The sequence below is a fragment of the Pleurodeles waltl genome, chromosome 9, assembly GCF_031143425.1.
Source record: "Pleurodeles waltl isolate 20211129_DDA chromosome 9, aPleWal1.hap1.20221129, whole genome shotgun sequence".
Lineage (NCBI taxonomy): Eukaryota > Metazoa > Chordata > Amphibia > Caudata > Salamandridae > Pleurodeles > Pleurodeles waltl.
Window position 1 is genome coordinate 1,170,167,852 of NC_090448.1, and position 12,915 is coordinate 1,170,180,766.

The window sequence follows — 12,915 nt, forward strand, 5'->3', positions numbered from 1 at the left end:
TGCTGACATGAAGTTGGTACCTCTGTCAGACACCACCTCCTTAGGGAAACCCACTCTGGTAAAGATACCAATGAGGGCCTTGGCTACTGCAGGGGCAGTAGTCGACCTAAGGGGAATAGCTTCAGGATACCTGGTAGCATGATCCACTACTACCAGGATATACATATTTCCTGAGGCTGTGGGAGGTTCTAGTGGACCAACTATGTCCACACCCACTCTTTCAAAGGGCACCCCCACCACTGGAAGTGGAATGAGGGGGGCCTTTGGATGCCCACCTGTCTTACCACTGGCTTGACAGGTGGGGCAGGAGAGGCAAAACTCCTTAACCATGTTGGACATATTGGGCCAGTAGAAGTGGTTGACTAACCTCTCCCACGTCTTGGTTTGTCCCAAATGTCCAGCAAGGGGAATGTCATGGGCCAATGTTAGGATGAACTTCCTGAACAGCTGAGGCACTACCACTCTCCTAGTGGCACCAGGTTTGGGGTCTCTGGCCTCAGTGTACAGGAGTCCATCTTCCCAATAGACCCTATGTGTTCCATTTTTCTTGCCTTTGGACTCTTCAGCAGCTTGCTGCCTAAGGCCTTCAAGAGAGGGACAGGTTTCTTGTCCCTTACACAGCTCCTCCCTTGAGGGTCCCCCTGGGCCTAAGAGCTCAACCTGGTAAGGTTCAAGCTCCAAAGGCTCAGTTCCCTCAGAGGGCAGAACTTCTTCCTGAGAAGAGAGGTTCCCTTTCTTTTGCTGTGTTGCAGTTGGTTTCCCAACTGACTTTCCTGTTCTCTTGGTAGGCTGGGCCATTTTTCCAGACTCCAGCTCTACTTTTTCACCCTGTGCCTTGCATTGTGCTCTTGTTTTCACACACACCAGTTCAGGGATACCCAGCATTGCTGCATGGGTTTTTAGTTCTACCTCAGCCCATGCTGAGGACTCCAGGTCATTTCCAAGCAGACAGTCCACTGGGATATTTGAGGAGACCACCACCTGTTTCAGGCCATTGACCCCTCCCCATTCTAAAGTAACCATTGCCACGGGATGTACTTTTCTCTGATTGTCAGCGTTGGTGACTGTGTAAGTTTTTCCAGTCAGGTATTGGCCAGGGGAAACCAGTTTCTCTGTCACCATGGTGACACTGGCACCTGTATCCCTCAGGCCCTCTATTCTAGTCCCATTAATTAAGAGTTGCTGTCTGTATTTTTGCATGTTAGGCGGCCAGACAGCTAGTGTGGCTAAATCCACCCCACCCTCAGAAACTAGAGTAGCTTCAGTGTGGACCCTGATTTGCTCTGGGCACACTGTTGATCCCACTTGGAGACTAGCCATACCAGTGTTACCTGGATGGGAGTTTGGAGTGGAACCTTTCTTGGGACAGGCCTTGTCTCCAGTTTGGTGTCCATGCTGTTTACAGCTATGACACCAGGCCTTTTTGGGATCAAAGTTTTTACCCTTGTACCCATTGTTTTGTGAAGAGGCTCTGGGCCCACCCTCCTGTGCAGGTTTTTGGGGGCCTGTAGAAGACTCTTTACTATTTTTAGTTTTGGTTGTCTCATCACCCTTCCCCTGGGGAGTCTTTGTGACCCCTTTCTTTTGGTCACCCCCTGTTGAAGTCTTGGACACCCTTGTCTTGACCCAATGGTCCGCCTTCTTTCCCAATTCTTGGGGAGAAATTGGTCCTAGGTCTACCAGATGCTGATGCAGTTTATCATTGAAACAATTACTTAACAGGTGTTCTTTCACAAATAAATTGTACAGCCCATCATAATTACTTACACCACTGCCTTGAATCCAACCATCTAGTGTTTTCACTGAGTAGTCTACAAAGTCAACCCAGGTCTGGCTCGAGGATTTTTGAGCCCCCCTGAATCTAATCCTATACTCCTCAGTGGAGAATCCAAAGCCCTCAATCAGGGTACCCTTCATGAGGTCATAAGATTCTGCATCTTGTCCAGAGAGTGTGAGGAGTCTATCCCTACACTTTCCTGTGAACATTTCCCAAAGGAGAGCACCCCAGTGAGATCTGTTCACTTTTCTGGTTACACAAGCCCTCTCAAAAGCTGTGAACCATTTGGTGATGTCATCACCATCTTCATATTTAGTTACAATCCCTTTAGGGATTTTCAACATGTCAGGAGAATCTCTGACCCTATTTATGTTGCTGCCACCATTGATGGGTCCTAGGCCCATCTCTTGTCTTTCCCTCTCTATGGCTAGGATCTGTCTTTCCAAAGCCAATCTTTTGGCCATCCTGGCTAACTGGATGTCCTCTTCACTGGGGCTATCCTCAGTGATTTCAGAGGTGTTGGTCTCTCCTGTGAGGGAACCAGCATCTCTGACTATTATTTTAGGAGTCAGGGTTTGAGGGACCCTGTTCTCCCTAGATAGGACTGGTAGGGGGGAATTGTCCTCCAAGTCACTATCCTCTTCCTCTGAGTTGCCACCCTCAGAGGGGTTGGCCTTTTCAAACTCTGCCAAAAGCTCCTGGAGCTGTATTTTGGTAGGTTTGGGGCCCATTGTTATTTTCTTTATTTTACAGAGTGACCTTAGCTCCCTCATCTTAAGATGGAGGTAAGGTGTGGTGTCGAGTTCCACCACAGTCACATCTGTGCTAGACATTTTGCTTCTAAAAGTTGGAATACTTTTTAAGAATCTACAACTAGTTCTAGAATCTAATTCAAACTTTTACAAACTTTTAAACTCTAAAAGAAATGCTAAACAGGATCTAACACAAGGCCCTAGCAGGTCTTTTAAGAATTTAGAAAACTTTTCAAATTGCAAAAATCAATTTCTAATGACAATTTTGGAATTTGTCGTGTGATCAGGTATTGGCTGAGTAGTCCAGCAAATGCAAAGTCTTGTACCCCACCGCTGATCCACCAATGTAGGAAGTTGGCTCTGTATGTGCTATTTCAAAGTAAGGAATAGCATGCACAGAGTCCAAGGGTTCCCCTTAGAGGTAAAATAGTGGTAAAAATAGATAATACTAATGCTCTATTTTGTGGTAGTGTGGTCGAGCAGTAGGCTTATCCAAGGAGTAGTGTTAAGCATTTGTTGTACATACACATAGTCAATAAATGAGGTACACACACTCAGAGACAAATCCAGCCAATAGGTTTTTGTATAGAAAAATATCTTTTCTTAGTTTATTTTAAGAACCACAGGTTCAAATTCTACATGTAATATCTCATTCGAAAGGTATTGCAGGTAAGTACTTTAGGAACTTCAAATCATCAAAATTGCATGTATACTTTTCAAGTTATTCACAAATAGCTGTTTTAAAAGTGGACACAGTGCAATTTTCACAGTTCCTAGGGGAGGTAAGTATTTGTTAGGTTAACCAGGTAAGTAAGACACTTACAGGGCTTAGTTCTTGGTCCAAGGTAGCCCACCGTTGGGGGTTCAGAGCAACCCCAAAGTCACCACACCAGCAGCTCAGGGCCGGTCAGGTGCAGAGTTCAAAGTGGTGCCCAAAACACATAGGCTAGAATGGAGAGAAGGGGGTGCCCCGGTTCCGGTCTGCTTGCAGGTAAGTACCCGCGTCTTCGGAGGGCAGACCAGGGGGGTTTTGTAGGGCACCGGGGGGGGACACAAGTCCACACAGAAATTTCACCCTCAGCGGCGCGGGGGCGGCCGGGTGCAGTGTAGAAACAAGCGTCGGGTTCGCAATGTTAGTCTATGAGAGATCTCGGGATCTCTTCAGCGCTGCAGGCAGGCAAGGGGGGGGTTCCTCGGGGAAACCTCCACTTGGGCAAGGGAGAGGGACTCCTGGGGGTCACTTCTCCAGTGAAAGTCCGGTCCTTCAGGTCCTGGGGGCTGCGGGTGCAGGGTCTCTCCCAGGCGTCGGGACTTTAGGTTCAAAGAGTCGCGGTCAGGGGAAGCCTCGGGATTCCCTCTGCAGGCGGCGCTGTGGGGGCTCAGGGGGGACAGGTTTTGGTACTCACAGTATCGGAGTAGTCCTGGGGTCCCTCCTGAGGTGTTGGATCGCCACCAGTCGAGTCGGGGTCGCCGGGTGCAGTGTTGCAAGTCTCACGCTTCTTGCGGGGAGCTTGCAGGGTTCTTTAAAGCTGCTGGAAACAAAGTTGCAGCTTTTCTTGGAGCAGGTCCGCTGTCCTCGGGAGTTTCTTGTCTTTTCGAAGCCGGGGCAGTCCTCAGAGGATGTCGAGGTCGCTGGTCCCTTTGGAAGGCGTCGCTGGAGCAGGATCTTTGGAAGGCAGGAGACAGGCCGGTGAGTTTCTGGAGCCAAGGCAGTTGTCGTCTTCTGGTCTTCCTCTGCAGGGGTTTCAGCTAGGCAGTCCTTCTTCTTGTAGTTGCAGGAATCTGATTTTCTAGGGTTCAGGGTAGCCCTTAAATACTAAATTTAAGGGCGTGTTTAGGTCTGGGGGGTTAGTAGCCAATGGCTACTAGCCCTGAGGGTGGGTACACCCTCTTTGTGCCTCCTCCCAAGGGGAGGGGGTCACAATCCTAACCCTATTGGGGGAATCCTCCATCTGCAAGATGGAGGATTTCTAAAAGTTAGAGTCACTTCAGCTCAGGACACCTTAGGGGCTGTCCTGACTGGCCAGTGACTCCTCCTTGTTTTTCTCATTATTTTCTCCGGCCTTGCCGCCAAAAGTGGGGCCTGGCCGGAGGGGGCGGGCAACTCCACTAGCTGGAGTGTCCTGCTGGGTTGGCACAAAGGAGGTGAGCCTTTGAGGCTCACCGCCAGGTGTGACAATTCCTGCCTGGGGGAGGTGTTAGCATCTCCACCCAGTGCAGGCTTTGTTACTGGCCTCAGAGTGACAAAGGCACTCTCCCCATGGGGCCAGCAACATGTCTCGGTTTGTGGCAGGCTGCTAAAACTAGTCAGCCTACACAGATAGTCGGTTAAGTTTCAGGGGGCACCTCTAAGGTGCCCTCTGGGGCGTATTTTACAATAAAATGTACACTGGCATCAGTGGGCATTTATTGTGCTGAGAAGTTTGATACCAAACTTCCCAGTTTTCAGTGTAGCCATTATGGTGCTGTGGAGTTCGTGTTTGACAGACTCCCAGACCATATACTCTTATGGCTACCCTGCACTTACAATGTCTAAGGTTTTGTTTAGACACTGTAGGGGTACCATGCTCATGCACTGGTACCCTCACCTATGGTATAGTGCACCCTGCCTTAGGGCTGTAAGGCCTGCTAGAGGGGTGGCTTACCTATACTGCATAGGCAGTGAGAGGCTGGCATGGCACCCTGAGGGGAGTGCCATGTCGACTTACTCGTTTTGTCCTCACTAGCACACACAAGCTGGCAAGCAGTGTGTCTGTGCTGAGTGAGAGGTCTCCAGGGTGGCATAAGACATGCTGCAGCCCTTAGAGACCTTCCTTGGCATCAGGGCCCTTGGTACTAGAAGTACCAGTTACAAGGGACTTATCTGGATGCCAGGGTCTGCCAATTGTGGATACAAAAGTACAGGTTAGGGAAAGAACACTGGTGCTGGGGCCTGGTTAGCAGGCCTCAGCACACTTTCAATTGTAAACATAGCATCAGCAAAGGCAAAAAGTCAGGGGGCAACCATGCCAAGGAGGCATTTCCTTACACATAGGTTTCCTTGATACCTATTTTTCATTCTTTATATTTTACCAAATTAATTGCTGTACACCAGGTACACAATGAAAACCCATTGCAAGGTGCAGCTCATTTATTGGCTCTGGGTACCTAGGGATCTTGATGAACCTACAAGCCCTTTGTATCCCCGCAACCAGAAGAGTCCAGCAGACGTAACGGTATATTGCTTTCAAAAATCTGCCATAGCTGGAAAAGGTGGAGGTAAAAACATAGGCAGAAATGGCTGTTTTTTTCAACTCAATTTCAATTTTTATTTTTATTTCAACTGTCACTTTCTGTAGGAAAACCTTGTAGGATCTACACAAATGACCCCTTGCTGAATTCAGAATTGTGTCTACTTTTCATAAATGTATAGCTGTCCGGAATCCACCATGGGTCTCACACCCATTTCTGTTGCTAACTGGAAGCAGGTTGAAAGCACAAAACTAGGAAAATGGGGTATGTCCCAGTAAAATGGCAAAACTATGTTGAAAACATTGGTTTTCTGGTTCTAGTCTGCTTGTTCCTGAAAGCTGGGAAGATGGTGATTTTAGCACCATAAATAGTTTGTTGATGCCATTTGCAGGGAAAAAAACATACACTTTCATCTGAAGCACTTTTCTCCCATTTTTCTAAAAAAAAGAAAGAATTTAGCTGTATTTTCTCTAATTTCTCAGTCCCCTCCAGGGGAATCCACAAACCCAGGGTACCTTTAGAATCCCCAGGATGTTGGAAAAAAGGACACAAATTTGGCGTGGATACCTTATGTGGACAAAAAGTTATGGGGGCCTAAGGGTGAACTACGGCAAATAGCCAAAAAAAGGCTCGGCACAGGAGGAGGGGGGAAGGTCTAGCAGCGAAGGGGTTAAAACCTAGTGTGTACAATTGTAATCATGATAATCATTGATTATACCAATGGTAACAATGCTACTGGTATTAATACTATCATTGTGTATAATTATATTACTGCTGTTATTACTACCACTACTACTAATTCTACTACCAACTACTATTACTTATCATTATTATAATAATAACAACAACAATAATACAGTTATTATTACGGGTAGTAGTATTGCATTATTATTGTTCGTATATAATAATAACGATAATAATAATAATAACAACAATAACAACAACAACAATAATAACAATAACAACAAAAATAATAATAATACTAATAACAATAATAACGATAATGATGATAATAACAGAAACAACAACAATAATAATAATGATAATAACAACAACAATAATAATAATAATAATAATAATAACAATAACAACAACACTAATAATAATAATAAAGATAATAATAACAATGATAATAATAATAAGAACAATAATAATAATAATAATAATGATAATAATAATAAGAACAATAATAATAATAATGATAATAATAGCAATAACAACAACAATAATGATGATACTAATGGTGATGATAATAACAATAAAAATAACAACAACAACAATAATAATAATAATAACAATATTAATAATAATAGTAATAATAATAACAATGATGATGATAGTAATAATAACAACAGTGATAACAGTAGCCACAATTACATTCCTTCTCACTGTTTTGTTGCTGTTATAATTATGCTAATAACAATAATAATTCATTATAATGTGACTTCATCTTCTGTATGTTGTTTCTTCACGTGGCGAGGACAGCTTGAAAGAGGGGGTGTAGGCGTCAGGCGTGCCCCGGCCTGGGGACTCCTGTGACTCAGGGCAGAAGCCCTCGGGGATCACCCGTCCCCTGGCTCCTCCACTCATGTAAAGCAGCAGCACCTCACATGGTGATAGCTCAGGTCTCTGACGCCAGTCCAGGTGTGCAGAAGGGCAGATGGTGCAGGCCGTGCCGTGCCCAGGGATGGAGAACCTCACCACCATGGAGTCACCTTTGAGGTCTGTTCCGGGAGATGCTCCGGGGGTTTGCACCACAGGCTTTGGTTCCTCCGCACATAACTACCAAGCAGTGCGGAGGCCACAAGCCAGAGCTTCACGCTTGCACCTAGAACTGAGCGCCATCTTAAGGTCAGGCATGCGCCTGGCCTAGCAAGCAGCAGTGAATGTCTGCTGGTTTTGTGATACGTGTTGACTTTGTTGAGCGTAGATGGGCAGCTATAACCAACGTGGGAGGTGGGGGGTCTCGCTGTGGTTTCTAATTGACTTCCTAGATAGCTGGAGCCTCCCTCTTGGTATCTACAATGTCACTTAGAATCACTGGGTGGAAACCACCATGTTAGTGACCCCGACCCATCTATAATCCTATATGTTATGTATGGCTCACACTGGAATCCATTAATATGACTAAAAGGATTGAAATACTGTTATTAACTGCCGTGACGTAGCAGCAGTGGTAAACTAAAGTTGCTTCTCCTTGCTATGTTGTCACTCAGGGATGTGCTAACTTCACGTATGGTTTGTTGCCTCGCCTGGGCGGTGCGCTGCCTCCAAAACCCATCCTGTCTTCCTGCTGGATTTCCATGCTGATCCAGCAGTGGTCACAGCGCCATTGAGAGAACAGTGCCAGCTAGGTGCGCGGATGAAAGGAAGGCAGGTCTTTATTCTTTCAGTTTGGACAGGTGGGTAAAGTAAATGTAGACTGGAGTGTTGTCTAGATGTCCATCATCTCATGAATGACACTTCATTCAGCTCTAGCTGGTTCACCAGTGGTTCATGGTATGCGGTGTACACCTATCGTACAACAGGGAATATTGCTGTGATTGTGTGCTGGTGGCTCCTTCCAGGCTTTGTTGGGCTTGTATGGGATTCCACAACAAGTTTCCACTGCACTTTGTCATTTGTCCAAGCTTTGGCCTGGTAAGAAGGGCTAGGGCTGTTGTTGTACATTCAACTTTGGAATTCTGGAGATCCCATCTCTGACCAGGCCATTAGGAATTTGGGTGTTCAATCCACTCTGCTGAAGAGGGAGCCATCCAGTCTCACACCACCCATTTGGATCCAGTTCCTGAACCAAGAGCCCTCCATCTGCAGGGCTGCAAATCTAATTGAGGTCCTGGCTTCATGGAAGGCCCATGAACCGCTAGGCCTCAGAGACATCCTGTGCATAGACATGGGAAGGAGAAGTGTCTGTCTTTCCAAGTGCCTACCTTTCCCGCACTGGCCAATGGAATCAGGAGGTTAGCTCACCTCATCAGGAGCTTTGTCCATGAATGTTGTGGGAGGAGAACTTCCTTTTCACACCCAGGTGATGCACACATGTGTGGTAGTTTTCTCCCTTTCAGGACAGCAAATACCTCAAGCACTGCTGTTCACCATGGAGGGTGAATGCTTAAGGGTCTTGCAAAGAGTATCTTCTCTTCTTCGGCCCTTGCTAGACGGTCTGACCAATGGGCCTCCAGGCTGCTGCTGCAATAGCCATGAGACCTGAGGAGGTCACTGTGAGCCAGGTGTCCACTCGTTTATTTGGAATTTTTGTATAGTGCTCACAGTTACTTCAAAGCACTGTACAGATCGAGTTGCTAGTCCATGAGCATGGTATAGTACGTGTCCCCTCTCTGAAGTTCACTTGCCATTACCACATCAGTCGTCTTGACAAAAGCCGTTCTAAAATAAGTTTATAAAAGTTTCTTGAGGCACAGTTGAGTTTTGCCATCAGGGCCAACTTAAAGCATTCCATGGCTGCTGGCCTGCAATCCCAAGGTTAGTCTATTAAGGCGTATCAGCTAATGCAGGGTGATGTGGCTGATCGTAGGAGCCCGGCTGGGGTCTAAGGAGGGGCGCCTTTTTGCACGTACCCACGTTTTTCATCCAATAATCTTTATGTAACTTAGAGAGAACTTCAAAGATGGTGGGGTCCCCAGAATCCAGCAATGATAAAGTAGGGGTCCACAGTTGCCAAAGGGTTGGGAACCATTAGTCTACACAGAGGCCTCGTGAGTGTCAGAGGTCTGGTGGAATGGAGTAATTGACCCACATATGTGGCTGTGGGTCCGTCCTTAGTGAGCTTAGCAGCGTTTGCCTGAGTGACTTCTGTGAATTAATCACATGACTGAGGTCCAGTGTGAAGTGTGTGATGAATTGTTTCATGCCGGCTGCAGTGCAGGGTGCGGATGGCATGTTTGGAGTGCCAGTCTCAAGCACCCAGAGTCGATACTTGTTGAATGAGTGGGGGAATAGAGTGGAAAAAATGATGGGATATTGTCAGTCCTGCTGCTCCCATGAATTTTTGAGATGTCAGGTGATAAGAATGAGAAGAGGTCAATGCAGTGCTGGAGGAGCACATGAGGTGTTCTCCAAAGCAGACAAACCACAGCCCAAAACTTGCACTGTCTGCTTACCTTTCCAGAGAGTGGGCTTTGTTGCCCAGAAAGAGGCCTTGTTTATATGTCTGCAGCCCCCTTCTCTGCCAAGAACCCTAGACAAGAGGAAAGGGAGGGCACTGTTGCTCTCCCTAATTTATCTCCCTTCAATCAAGGGGCATATTTACGAACTCCATGCGCTGCAGGAGCGTTACTGTAGGAAAGTACCATCTTGCCTGGCATGTTACCCCCATTTTTCACTGTATATATGTTGTTTTAGTTGTATGTGTCACTGGGACCCTGGTAACCCAGGGCCCCAGTGCTCATAAGTGTGCCTGTATGTGTTACCTGTGTAGTGACTAACTGTCTCACTGAGGCTCTGCTAATCAGAACCTCAGTGGTTATGCTCTCTCATTTCTTTCCAAATTGTCACTGACAGGCTAGTGACCATTTTTACCAATTTACATTGGCTTACTGGAACACCCTTATAATCCCCTAGTATATGGTACTGAGGTACCCAGGGTATTGGGGTTCCAGGAGATCCCTATGGGCTGCAGCATTTCTTTTGCCACCCATAGGGAGCTCTGACAATTCTTACACAGGCCTGCCACTGCAGCCTGAGTGAAATAACGTCCACGTTATTTCACAGCCATTTTACACTGCACTTAAGTAACTTATAAGTCACCTATATGTCTAACCTTTACCTGGTAAAGGTTAGGTGCAAAGTTACTTAGTGTGAGGGCACCCTGGCACTAGCCAAGGTGCCCCCACATTGTTCAGAGCCAATTCACTGAACTTTGTGAGTGCGGGGACACCATTACACGCGTGCACTACATATAGGTCACTACCTATATGTAGCTTCACCATGGTAACTCCGAATATGGCCATGTAACATGTCTATGATCATGGAATTGCCCCCTCTATGCCATCCTGGCATTGTTGGTACAATTCCATGATCCCAGTGGTCTGTAGCACAGACCCTGGTACTGCCAGACTGCCCTTCCTGGGGTTTCTCTGCTGCTGCTGCCAACCCCTCAGACAGGCATCTGCCCTCCTGGGGTCCAGCCAGGCCTGGCCCAGGATGGCAGAACAAAGAACTTCCTCTGAGAGAGGGTGTGACACCCTCTCCCTTTGGAAAATGGTGTGAAGGCAGGGGAGGAGTAGCCTCCCCCAGCCTCTGGAAATGCTTTGTTGGGCACAGAGGTGCCCAATTCTGCATAAGCCAGTCTACACCGGTTCAGGGACCCCTTAGCCCCTGCTCTGGCGCGAAACTGGACAAAGGAAAGGGGAGTGACCACTCCCCTGACCTGCACCTCCCCTGGGAGGTGTCCAGAGCTCCTCCAGTGTGCTCCAGACCTCTGCCATCTTGGAAACAGAGGTGCTGCTGGCACACTGGACTGCTCTGAGTGGCCAGTGCCACCAGGTGACGTCAGAGACTCCTTGTGATAGGCTCCTTCAGGTGTTAGTAGCCTTTCCTCTCTCCTAGGTAGCCAAACCCTCTTTTCTGGCTATTTAGGGTCTCTGTCTCTGGGGAAACTTCAGATAACGAATGCATGAGCTCAGCCGAGTTCCTCTGCATCTCCCTCTTCACCTTCTGATAAGGAATCGACCGCTGACCGCGCTGGAAGCCTGCAAACCTGCAACATAGTAGCAAAGACGACTACTGCAACTCTGTAACGCTGATCCTGCCGCCTTCTCGACTGTTTTCCTGCTTGTGCATGCTGTGGGGGTAGTCTGCCTCCTCTCTGCACCAGAAGCTCCGAAGAAATCTCCCGTGGGTCGACGGAATCTTCCCCCTGCAACCGCAGGCACCAAAAAGCTGCATCTCCGGTCCCTTGGGTCTCCTCTCAGCACAACGAGCGAGGTCCCTCGAATCCAGCGACACCGTCCAAGTGACCCCCACAGTCCAGTGACTCTTCAGCCCAAGTTTGGTGGAGGTAAGTCCTTGCCTCACCTCGCTGGGCTGCATTGCTGGGAACCGCGACTTTGCAAGCTTCTCCGGCCCCTGTGCACTTCCGGCGGAAATCCTGTGTGCACAGCCAAGCCTGGGTCCACGGCACTCTAACCTGCATTGCACGACTTTCTAAGTTGGTCTCCGGCGACGTGGGACTCCTTTGTGCAACTTCGGCGAGCACCGTTTCACGCATCCTCGTAGTGCCTGTTTCTGGCACTTCTCCGGGTGCTACCTGCTTCAGTGAGGGCTCTTTGTCTTGCACGACGTCCCCTCTCTCTGCAGGTCCAATTTGCGACCTCCTGGTCCCTCCTGGGCCCCAGCAGCGTCCAAAAACGCCAAACGCACGATTTGCGTGTAGCAAGGCTTGTTGGCGTCCATCCGGCGGGAAAACACTTCTGCACGACTCTCCAAGGCGTGGGGGATCCATCCTCCAAAGGGGAAGTCTCTAGCCCTTGTCGTTCCTGCAGTATTCACAGTTCTTCAGCCTAGTAAGAGCTTCTTTGCACCTACCGCTGGCATTTCTTGGGCATCTGCCCATCTCCGAGCTGCTTGTGACTTTTGGACTTGGTCCCCTTGTTCCACAGGTACCTTCAGACAGGAATCCATCGTTGTTGCATTGCTGATTTGTGTTTTCCTTGCATTCTCCCTCTAACACGACTATTTTGTCCTTAGGGGAACTTTAGTGCACTTTGCACTCACTTTTCAGGGTCTTGGGGAGGGTTATTTTTCTAACTCTCACTATTTTCTAATAGTCCCAGCGACCCTCTACAAGGTCACATAGGTTTGGGGTCCATTCGTGGTTCGCATTCCACTTCTGGAGTATATGGTTTGTGTTGCCCCTATCCCTATGTTTCCCCATTGCATCCTATTGTAACTATACATTGTTTGCACTGTTTTCTAAGACTATACTGCATATTTTTGCTATTGTGTATATATATCTTGTGTATATTTCCTATCCTCTCACTGAGGGTACACTCTAAGATACTTTGGCATATTGTCATAAAAATAAAGTACCTTTATTTTTAGTATAACTGTGTATTGTGTTTTCTTATGATATTGTGCATATGACACTAAGTGGTACTGTAGTAGCTTCACACGTCTCCTAGTTCAGCCTGAGCT